The sequence below is a fragment of the Sprattus sprattus genome (genome assembly GCF_963457725.1).
Source record: "Sprattus sprattus genome assembly, chromosome: 3".
In the NCBI taxonomy this organism is placed as follows: domain Eukaryota; kingdom Metazoa; phylum Chordata; class Actinopteri; order Clupeiformes; family Clupeidae; genus Sprattus; species Sprattus sprattus.
In genome coordinates, this window is record NC_137922.1 from 33860808 (window position 1) to 33870807 (window position 10000).

A 10000-nucleotide genomic window follows, 5' to 3' on the forward strand; every position below is an offset into this window, starting at 1 on the left:
GAGCCAAACGATGGCAAAATGGGCCACAGGTTTAACTGCCACACAAAAAAAAATATAACAAGGAGAGGTGTTCGTGTGTGTGTGTGTGTGTGTGTGTGTGTGTGTGTGTGTGTGTGTGTGTGTGTTTAAGGCTCTGAAGTACACACACAGACCATGACACAGATATGGAAGGATACATTTTTTTATGACATCAACCATGGAGGAAACACAGATAAAGAGATATAAGAAGGCAACAGCAGAGAGTACAAGGGAGGGAGACAAAGGGAGAAAATGAATGGATGAAAGGGAGGAAGAGAGAGAGTGAGAGAGAACCTAACCTCTTTGGACAGTGAGAGCATCAAAATGGCATTCTCTCATGTGTTGACATTACTCAGCCATGACGTAATCACTGGCCAACAATTATCTACCCTGCCGAGAGCTTCAGACGCCATTTATGAACATTTCATCCCCCCCCCCCTCTCTGTCTCTCTCTCTCTCTCTCTCTCTCTCTCTGTATTCACAAAGGCTGCATTAGCACCGACTAAAAACAGACTATTGATTTTGGAAGCAGCGCGTCCATGAGAACGGTCCATAAGCCAGAACCGAGCGAGCATGAAGCATGGAGCATGGAGCATGGAGCATGGAGCATGGAGCATGGAGCATGGAGCATGGAGCATGGAGCATGGAGCATGGAGCATGGAGCATGGAGCAGGGAGGCGATCTCTAGGCATTACAGGATGAACCCTGAGCCCTAAATGCTATCTCAGCTCTGCCACAGGGAGAACTGATTTACGCTCACGTTCAACATATATCACACGAGAACCTAGACAGGAGATAAGAAAGGAGAGGCTGTTGCTTAAGTGGCTGGGAGGAGGAATGTGTGTGTGTGTGTGTGTGTGTGTGTGCCTAGCTATTTAGCTCTCACTCTCCTTCCCTCTCTTCCAGACACTCCTCTGCGCTGCTGTCGTCCAGCGTGTCCTCCTTGCTTTCCTTTCCTCCCCTCTCCCTCTCTCTCTCCATCCCTCTTCCTCTGCGCTGCAGTCACAGGAGCTGCCTCTCCTCTCCTCTCCACTCCTTCTTTAATGCCGCTGGCGCCTCTTGTGCATTGACTCCAAAAAAGGCCGTCGCCAGAATCAATGACACAATATATACGAGTGTGTGCGTGCATGTCCGCGTGTGTGTGTGTGTGTGTGTGTGTGTCTGCCCTGCGTCTGTCTGGAGCCTGCTCTGTGTGGTACGGTTCTGATAATGTCCACTCAGAAGGAGAGTCTGACTTTAACAGCTTGGCTGTAATCTCCCTCTCTCCACGGCTACTGCCAGAGAGAGAGAGACAGAGAGAGAGAGAGACAGAGAGAGACAGAGAGAGACAGAGAGAGAGAGAGAGAGAGAGACAGAGAGAGAAATAGTGAGAGAGGGACAGAAAGGGAGGGAGAGAGAGAGACATAAAGCGGGAGATAGTAGGAGAGAGAAAGAGAGTGAGGGAGAGAGAGAGAGAGATAGAGAGAGAGAGGGCAAGAGAGTGAGAGTGAGAGAGGGACAGAAAGGGAGGGAGAGAGAGAGACATAAAGCGGGAGATAGTAGGAGAGAGAAAGAGAGTGAGGGAGAGAGAGAGAGAGATAGAGAGAGAGAGGGCAAGAGAGTGAGAGTGAGAGAGGGACAGAAAGGGAGGGAGAGAGAGAGACATAAAGCGAGAGTAGGAGAGAGAAAGAGAGTGAGAGAGAGAGAAAGAAAGAAAGAGAGAGAGAGAGAGAGAGAAAGAAAGAAAGAGAGAGAGAGAGAGAAAACGAGAGAGAGAGAGGGCAAGAAAGAGAGAGAGAGAGAGAGAAAGAAAGAGAGAGAGAGAGAGAGAGGGCAAGAGAATGTGGGAGACAGAGGGATGGGTAGAAAGACATACAGAGAGACACACACATACACACCCAGAGCTTATGATGCCTATAGCAGAGGTTCTTGAGCCATATACTCAAGGGGAACCTCAGCAGTTCTCTACATTCTCTAAATACATTTAAACTCTCATAAAACAACCTTGTTCCCACAAACCCTGCCTCACTTCAAACCAGCCCCCTGGTTTAACTCAAGTCCATGCCTTATCTGTTCTGCTAATAGTTCACTGGTCACCTTGACAGGGGTATGCAAAGTCTGTGACGAAAACTATCCAACCGATACAGGACCCGCTGAATTGCCAGTGATTGGGTGGGACACCCAGAAGCAATAGACAGAGTACTCTAAAGGGATATATGAGTGTGAAAGAGTGACGTAGCCTATATGTTCAGCTGCTACAATGATATGCAGAGCAGTTGATGGAAATTTCTTTATTGGGAATAACACCTTGAGATGTACCATCTCGTTTTAGAGGGGGTCCACAACACAATCAGATTTCAAACACTCATCAAATAGTCGTAGACCTACGATAAAAATGGTACGGTGGATACAGAGAGAGAAGAGATTGAAGAAGAGAGAGAGAGAGAGAGAGAGAGAGAGAAAGAAAGAGAGAGAGAGAGCGCATCAGAGATGACAGCTGCAGTGCCTGATTTGGCCACACACACACAGAGACACACTCACTCACACACACACACACACACACACGCCCACACCCGCGTGCTCTTGCACACGCACACACACACACACACACACATATATATACACACACACACGATTGCACATGCACACACGTGTGTGTGTGCGTGTGCGTGTGTGTGTGTGTGAGAGGGTCAGCACTATGCTACTCAGAGACCACCAGGTGTCTCTCTCTGCTTGTTGAGGCGTTCGATGGGAGCACACAAAAGGCAGCACTGTGTTGCTTTAAGCCTTTACAAGCCGAACAAATCCTCAGCTGCCACCTCCTAACATGGCTCTCTTCTCTCTCTCTCTCTCACACACACACACACACACACACACACACACACACACACACACACACACACACACACACACACACACACACACACACACACACACACACACACACACACACACACACACACACACAGCTTGTCTGACCTTGTGCTTATTGATGAACTGGTCCTCCACTCTCTCTCCCTCTGCTACTTCACTCATCTCTAAACAAACACACAAACACACAGATACACACACACACACACACACACACACACACGCACATACACATACACACACACACAAAATAAAGCACACAAGCCAGTGCTCCGCAATACACCTCACCTCTCTTTAATGCCACCACTCACACTGATATTCACACACATCAGAATGGTTAAAAACACAAGGGCGGTAACAGGGCTAACAGTGTATTCCCTATCCTCCCCAACCAGTAGCTATATGCCTGGAGGGAAGATCCACTTGAAATGGCAATGTTCGTGTCAGTGGGTTTAAGAAAACCAAAGCGCGCTAAGGTAAACAAGAGTCAAGTGGCCCGATTCAATTTCTGTCAACGACCACACGTATGACAAAGCTTCCGGAACATTCTGAAAATGCTCTGAAAATAATGAAGAGACACGAGACCGAGGCTGCGTTTGTCATGGAGACGATAGTGACTATTATGGGATGGAGAGCGTGCGAGGGTTCAGCCTCAGGTGAGATGGATGAGTGTCGCTGATCAGAGGCAGGCTACGGTGGCACTGATTGCTATCTTAAGAGCACATTTCAAACACAGAGGGATGAGAATGTCTATTAGTCATCAGAGCCTCAGTAAGCTTAAGGACAGGGAAAACAGGATTACAAACCTGAGTGTTTGCACTGTGAGGTTATTCACATCCAGGAGTGTGTGAGTATATATGTGTGTGTGTGTGTGTGTGTGTGTGTGTGAGTGTGTGTGTGTGTGTTAGACATCCTGAGCCCACCTACGCACACAGTCACACAAAAAAGGTAAATTTCATCTCATCTGGCTCACTCATGGAAAGCCAACATGCACACCTACACGGGAGAGGCAGGCAGGCAGGGAGCCAGGGGACTAGTTCATTTCAAGGAACAATAATGAAAAAAGAAACAGCAGAGAAAAGCAACGAGAGAAGGAGGGGTAAGGGGGGGCGCAGCATTCGGCCGGCAGGAACAAATAAGAGATTCAGTGAGGTGTGTCGTGTGTGTGTGTGTTTGTGTGTGTGTGTGTGTGTGTGTGTGTGGTGTACTGAAATGGGGATGAAATAATCTCTCTATAATCAGAGAGGGCTCCTGCATGACTGTGCCCTCTCTATTGCCTAGCTGATGAATGAGGTTCATGGTGGGTGTGTGTGTTGGGAGTTGAGGATGTGAGAGGTTCGTGGGGGCTTCTACAGCTTGTGTGCAGGACAGAAGAGGTGTTTTTTGCCTTCTCTCTCCACCAGTGCTCTTGTGGTAGGTGGTGTGTCGCTGTTTACAACGTGATTGTACACTGAGGACAAACCCTCACATTGGTGTTAACGACAGGGCTAGCCAATGATGACAGCAGCATACATGAAACATTCCAGAGATAAAGAAGGAATCTGTGCTTAAAAGAGGACTTCCTCAGCTTAGCGCAATTGGCTTTTTTGAGGTTTCTTCCCATATTAAATCCCATATTAAGCATTTTTCAGTTGTACCCCTTTTGTATCCAAACCTCTACAGAAGCCTCTGTTTCAATGTATTTAGATTGAGATTCTTTGAAAAACATTTTAACTTAACTTATACAGGACTCGTAGTACTGATGCAAAAAAAAATGGAAAAAATTATTCTTACACATACACACGTTTCTAGTTTCATCCATAAATCCTACACTTAAAGAGGATATCACAGAGGGTGAGGACCTATAGATCGGCTAGTAGAGTGAGCCAAGAGGTCAATAACAACTATGCATTATGTAACACTGATGAAATATGTTCTGTGTAGATTAATATTGCAGTTTCTTCTACACGAGGTGGGCATATGGGTCTAATTCAATAGGAAGAGGCAACTCAGTTAAAACAGTGGTTCCCACCAATACCAAACTCATATCTACTCAGGCAGCGGTGTGATTCGAGAGTAATTTCTTTATTTGATCCTGTGTGGGAGAGATAATTGGCATCGTTTGTATGAAAAATTTGCATTTTTTAATTACTTCATAAGTATGCTAGTTTTTCTTTAATTCCACATACTCAGTGCAGTGGGTCACTTTCACATACAGTTCTAGTATTTGGGTAACACATCTAATGGCTACAGACTGTTACTATTTGAAAACAACTGAGACTGAGAAAGGGAGTGTAGCTGGTGACTGTCCACACCTCTCTCAGTCCCTAACTGGCTATCATCCACACCTCTCCCTCACACTCTCCCTCTCTTACACTCACACGCTCTCTCTCTCCATCTCTCTCTGTCTGTCTCTCTTTCTCCCTGTGTCTCTCTCTGTTTTTGCTCTGAACAGGATCATTAGATCATCACAAATCCTTGTTGCAACACACACCAGATTTTACACACCCAATGACAAGCCGACAGGGAGTGGCTTACACCTCACACACACACACACACACACACACACACACACACACACACACACACACACACACACACACACACACACCACACCAGAATTGGCGTTTAACAAGAAATTCACAGCAAAACTACCCCGCCCCACCCCTTCTCTCTTTCTCTGATTTCCCCTCCCTCCCTCTTTTCTTCCCGTCTCAAACACAGCTCGGTGTAATACACACAGTGCCCAGGCTGGATCAAGGTGCTGTTTGCACCAACACTGTCAGATCAAACACAATTACGGCGACAGGGCCATAGCGCAGCCCGGAGGTAAATAAGGCTCTTTGAAGCCCTAAGGCTCTGGAGGACACAGAGGGGGGATTTGCCGAGATGGAGAGGGGGAGCACGTGCTCTCAAACTGGGGGAGGGGAGAGGAGGGAGTCTGGATTCTCTGGCTAGGCTACAGCCAATAACCAAGTCAATAACCTCCCACCCCAGACTGCAAATGATTAAGGAGTGGATCTGGTACTGATGGGACGATGATCTGGCACTGGTTACGCACCACGCCAGGGCCAGTTCGGTCCCAGTGTCGCCCGTCATCAGGCTAATTCATATCTCACGGCCCATTTAGGGACAGGGTTCCATCTACAACCCTCAAGATTCAGCTTGACTCTATGGAGAAACCCTTACAGGTTCTGCTTATAGTTGAATCGAATGAGGTCCTCTCAAGGCTGCCTCACATTCATGCAATTTCAATCCAGCCAGATGAGAACAATTTGCCTGGAAAAGGTTCCCTTGAGTGGAAAGTATTCTCTGTACGGCCCATGTGTAAAGAGTAAAGAGTCTCCTAAAGAGCTGTGTTTGCTGGGTGTAATAAATGTGGAGGGGCTAGGGACCCCAGGGAGAGGGGCTCTCCGTACGCAGAGCTGCACTCAGAGGTGGGAAGTGTGGGTTAATTTACCCCCTTCCCCCCCGAAACCCGTGCCTGAGCATTACGCTACTGGCTGTCATGTCGGCTCATGCCATACAAGCCAATCATGGAGCTTTAATGGTCTACTCTCTCTTTCCTTCTTCACCCCTCCATCTCCCTCTCTTTCTCTCTATCTACCTATCTATCTATTTCATTCTGTCCCTCTTTTGCTCTTTCTTCAACAGTATTCTACCCAAACATCACCTCTCTCTCTCTCTCTCTCTCTCTCTCTCTCTAAGATGATGTGAGTGGGGTGGCAGTGATCTGCAGGAAGAGTGGAGATCAGTGTGAGGAGGTGAGGATGAGAGAAGAGGTGGAGGAACGAGTCGAGAGGAGGAAAGAATGGAAAACAGAGGAGAGGGGATGCGAGAAGTGGATGAGAGAAGGGGAAGAGTGGAGAGGAGAGGAGAGGAGAGGAGTGAAGAGGAGAAGAGAGGAGAGGAAGGGAGACAAGAGTTGAGGAGGGAACACAATAGGTTATGGAATGGAACAGAGAGAAGAAAGTGGAAAAAAGGGATGGCTGGAGGAAAGGAGAGATGAAAACAGTAGAGTAAAGAGGAAGAAAATAACAGCGCCCCAATCACATCATGAACTCATGTATGCACTCGCAGCAGAGTGCCAGCTACCAGAGCAATCACTGGTGCTATTTCAAAAAAAAAAGCACAGAAAAGAAAAAAAAAAGATGGAAAAAAAGACAGGGAACAGGGAGGGAGGAGAAGCAGAGAGACAATGGCAGATGGGGGCGGTTTTCTTTCATCGAGCGAATGAGTACATCTGTCCATTTGCCCCCTGAGTCACCCTCTGCTACACAGACACACACACACACACCTGCACACACACACACACACACACACACACACACACAAAAAACACCAACACACAAATACACACACACACACACACACACACGCACACACACACACACAAAAAAAACACCAACACACAAATACACACACGCACACAGACACACACACACAGCTGGTGGTGAGCATGAGCATGTTAGTGTTCTCAGTGGCCCCTTGGACCCAAAGTGTTGGCCCAATTCTCTCTGCCTGTCAGTTTCTGATGGAGAGGAGGTGTGTGTGGGTGTGTGTGTGTTTCCAACACTAATTTCCCAAGGCTCCAGGAACCACGTTACACAGATGAGACTCACGAGTATGTCAGCATGGTTATCTGTGTGTGTGACACAATGTGATCGAGTGTCCACTATCTGAATATGTCTATGATCTGTGTGTGTGTGTTTCCGTGCGTGTTTGTTCCTGCGTGCATGTGATGAATGTGTGAGGATTGTGTGTGTGTGTCTGTGTACGCGCATGTGTTTGCGTTGTGTGTGAGAGGTTGCGTGCACGAGTCTGTCAACTGCAGGCAGCAGTGCGCACACACACACACACACACACACACACACACACACACACACACACACACACACACACACACACACACACACACCACAGTCCCAGTGCTGCCAGCCTGCCAAACAGAACTACCTATTTACTTTGTGGGCTGGAACTGCCAACTGGCCCTCCTCTCCTGCTGCGCTCTAGCTATAAGCTCCTGAGCAGCTCTCCTCTCAGCTGCTCTCTCGCTCCCTTTCTCCGCTTCTCTGCTCTCTCGCTCCCTTTATCCTCTTCTCTGCTCTCTCACTCGCTCCCTCTCTCCTCTCCTCTGCTCTCTCGCTCCTCCTCTCCTCATCTCTGTGTGCAGAGCAGACCAGCCAGCCCCAATAGCCTCAGAGTACATACACGCACACACACACATGTACACATAAACATACAGACACACACATCCATATTATGCAAATTTGCATATGCACAAAACTACGCACACATCAACACAGAGATTCTTATATAGCTCTTGATTACTGAATAATTCAGTGTTTTCTAAATTATTAATTTCCTTATGTGGCACCCGACTGTATCATTATCTACTGTGGACGGTCAAATGAGCTCTACACATTACTACAGCCCTGAAGATTCACTGTGAAATCTCTATTGACTGGCGAGAGCTTAGTCGGATAGGATCTTATACAAATAGAATACATGGGTCAATACTCTGATGCCATATTCCAAAACCCTAACAACTGAACCACATGATGTTACATGAACAACCAAATCATATTTGCAAGTATTTCTGTGCTCCTTTGTGTATATCTGAGAGATGACTCGTGTGTGTGTGTGTGTGTGTGTGTGTGTGTGTGTGTGTGTTTTCTCTGTCTCTCTGTGCTGTGGGTCCGGGTGAGTTTATTATGCATTCGGCTCATGTGTCCTCCTGTGAGAGGAGGCTCATATCCCACATACCAGCTCTAATCCTGCCAGCCAGCCCTGACTCCAGCAGAGCTCCCACTGCCACTACCACTACTGCTGTTGCTGCTGCCACAGCCACAGCCACTACCACTACCACCACTGCTCCCACTGCCACTACCCCTACTACAACCACTACCACTACCACCACTGCTCCCACTGCCACTACCCCTACTACAACCACTACCAGCACCACTGCTGCTGCTCCCACTGCCACTGCCACTACTGCTGTTCCCACTGCCACAGCCACTATTACTGCCACTGCTCCCACTGCCACTGCCACTACTGCTGCAACAGCCACTACCACCTACTGCTGTTCCCACTGCCACAGCCACTATTACTGCCACTGCTTCCACAGCCACTACCACTACCACCTACTGCTGCTCCCACTTCCACTGCCACTACCACAGCCACTACCACTACCGCTGCTCCCACTACCACTACCACTGCCACTACCACCTACTGCTGTTCCCACTGCCACAGCCACTATTACTGGCACAGCCACTATTACTGCCACTGCTTCCACTGCCACTGCCACTACCACTACCACCTACTGCTGCTCCCACTTCCACTGCCACTACCACAGCCACTACCGCTGCTCCCACTACCACTACCAAAGCCACTACTGCCACTACCACTACCATTCCTGCCACTGCCACTGCCACTTCCACATCAACTACAACTACCACCTACTGCTGCTCCCACTACCACTGCTGCTGCTGCCACAGCCACCGGCCAGCAGCGACCATTCGTAGAGACGAGAGGGGGAGGAGAGGGGAAGAGTGGTGAAGAGAGGAGGGGAGGGAGGGGGCTGCCATAAACCTCTATCCTCAGACTCAAGTCAGTGTACATCTCTCATGTACAGGGGCACAGGCCAACAGATAAACAGATATGCTCCTGCTTGCATATCACGAAGGTCAAATGGTTTAGCAAGTGTCCCTTGCCAACCGTGGCTTTACTGAGAAACTTGTGTCTAAAATGGCCCTCCATGTTCCCCTACCTCTCTCGCTAACCCCTCTCTCACTCCATTCTGACTCTCATAAATAACACACACACACACACACACACACACACACACACACACACACACACACACACACACACACACACACACCACTAACCAGAGGGGTGAGAGGGGAAGGAGGCAGGGCAGCATCCACTCTCCTGTTTGAAGTAGGCTCCCCTAACTGCCCTGTGACAGCCCACTCTCAGGCAGAGGAGAGGGTGGGGGCCAGAGAGGCCTCTAGGTGGAGGCCCTCCCAGGGAGGCTGTAGAGTGGAGGAATGGCGTGGGTAAATCAGGGGGGATTGGTTCTAGAGGTTAGAGGTGGCTAGAGGCCTGATTTAAGGATTGGATGGCACAGGCCAGTAGGGGTGTGTTCAAA

The 10000-nt window shown here is 48.5% G+C and overlaps 1 protein-coding gene across 2 annotated transcripts in view; it reads right to left on the reverse strand.

The window, feature by feature from the left end:
- Positions 1 to 10000, reverse strand: part of LOC308363205 (zinc finger MIZ domain-containing protein 1-like) — a 131194-nt gene that overhangs the window by 48635 nt on the left and 72559 nt on the right. The window lies entirely within an intron of this gene.